Source organism: Rhinopithecus bieti, unplaced genomic scaffold (genome assembly GCF_001698545.2).
Source record: "Rhinopithecus bieti isolate Rb0 unplaced genomic scaffold, ASM169854v2 scaffold_34314, whole genome shotgun sequence".
Lineage (NCBI taxonomy): Eukaryota > Metazoa > Chordata > Mammalia > Primates > Cercopithecidae > Rhinopithecus > Rhinopithecus bieti.
The window spans coordinates 815,362-817,617 of NW_016814736.1; positions in this window are offsets into that span (position 1 = coordinate 815,362).

Below are 2,256 nucleotides of genomic sequence, written 5' to 3' on the forward strand. Positions count from 1 at the left end.
AAAGGAGATAACAGGTTTATAAATAGGTATATCTATGCCCATTTATAAATCTGTTATTAACAGGAAGGAAGGAAAGGAAGGAAGGAAGGAAGGAAGGAAGGAAGGAAGGAAGGAAGGAAGGAAGAAGGAAGGAAGGAAGGAAAAAAGGGAGGGAGGGAAGAAGTAGTTGGAAGGGAAGGAAGGAGGGAGGGAAGGAAGGAAGAAAGGAGGGAAAAAGGAAAGCAGGAAAAGAAGGAAGGAGGGAAGGAGGGAGGCAGAGAGGGGAAGGAGGGAAGGGCATGACGAGAAGGGAAAGGATGGAGGGAGGAGACTGTTAAAGCAAAACATATAAACATTGTATTCGTTACTTGCAGCGGGGATGTCTGAATATTCATTTGTGTGAATGTATTTATATTTTTAAAAGTTTTTTTGTGTATTTGGGGGCTTCCAAGCACTAGAAACAAGAGTTAACCACTGCAGTGTCAAACTTCTCTTTACATAGTAAGCCAAAATTGTTAATAACACTTTGTTTTCTTTGTTTCTGATCTTGTGGTACATTTTTGTACTGTGTTAGAGATTTTCGTATTTTCTCATCTATGCCAGATAATCAGAATATTTATATTTCCCACCACTGAATTATCAAAAGAAGAAAAAAATATTATTAGTATCATGGTTAATGAGGATGAGTGTGGTAGTGGGAGAGAAGATCGAAAGGAGGTAACTCAAAAGGTAATGAAAACTTGTAAATTTAAAGGTCATTTTCAGGTACTAGTTTTACTTGAGCAAATATTCCTGCCAATTATTGCATTTTCATCCTTATTGAAAAAAAGCTTTCTGTCTTTTCTTGACAAAAGTTCTGTTGTTTTTGTTTCTATTTTCTTTTTTCATTTTTAAACAAATGGACAGTTTATTTGCAGATTCTTCTTTGATAGATGGTATAGTAAAACAAAATTGATAGACCTGGTCATTTTGTTTCTGTCCTATATTTCTTTTAGGGAGGTCTATTTTTCATCATTGTGATGTATATACGAAATTTAAACCTGGCACCAATCTGATGTGTATTGATAGGGAGTGAATAACTCAGGGACAAGCAGCATCAGCATCAGGAAACATGATAGAAAGTCAAGTTACCAGCATCCCTTCAGATGTACAGAATCACACTCTTTGTGAATGAGGTTATCCAATATCTTCCAGACAATCCTTAGGCATAATAATATTTGAAAACCACTCCTCTAAACAGAGAATCTCAGACTTCAACATCCGTGAAAAACAGCTGAGGTTCTAAGAAGAAATCCACAGTTGTGGGCATAAATCCTAAACCATTGAATGTATTAAACTTGGTCTAGTGCCCAGCAATCTGCATCACTTCTACATTACTCTAAAGTCTATAGTCTGAAAACTAAGCTGGAGTTGCTCAAGATTAATCTTTAGTTATAGCAGCTATTTGCACTGGAGCTTCCCTAAAGTCCTGCATCTTTATTTCCATAAGTTGTTCCTGATGAGAGCAAAACACAAGCAAACAATGCTCTTACCTTACAGAAGAATGTTCAACATCTTCACAGTGGCATGGTCCTCCCATCACAGTCTGTTCCTATCTTACCTAACTAACCTCATCTTCAGCCACTTCTTGTAAACTGTGTGTATTCTCACCACTGTGTTATGTGCTTTCTTCACCTTCATATATTTGTTTACGTTTCTTTTGCACAGAATGGTCTTCTTCCCTAATCTTCCTGTTAAATATCTATGTACTACTCAAATGTCATCTTTTATTTTTCAAAGAATTCCCTGAATATTTCTTTTGTGGCATAAATGATTATTTATTCCCAGATCCCTTTATATATATATTTCAGAAACTATATGGATAAATGTTTCATATTGTGTTGTAAGTAATTTTTCATATCACATCTTTTTGGAAACACTAAGAAAACTCCATTAGACTATGTTAGTAAGAACTTTTTGACAACTGGATACAGGTCTCACTTATCATTCTGGCTACCCATCATAACCCCTATTACATATGAGAGTCACAATAAATGCTTTTCCAAATGTTTTGTTCAACTTTGTTTCAGTAGAAAAAGTGAAATCACACATATATGTAGAAAACAATTGAATAGTTGAAGATTCTGAGTTGAGGTTCAACCTCAATTCACCAACTAAGGGACTCTGAGTAAGTTCTAAGCCTCTCTGGACTTTATATCACTCATCTGGTTTAAAAAAAGACCAGAAAACAGTAAGTTTCCATCATTAAAAAATATAAAAAATAAGTATTTTTTTCTT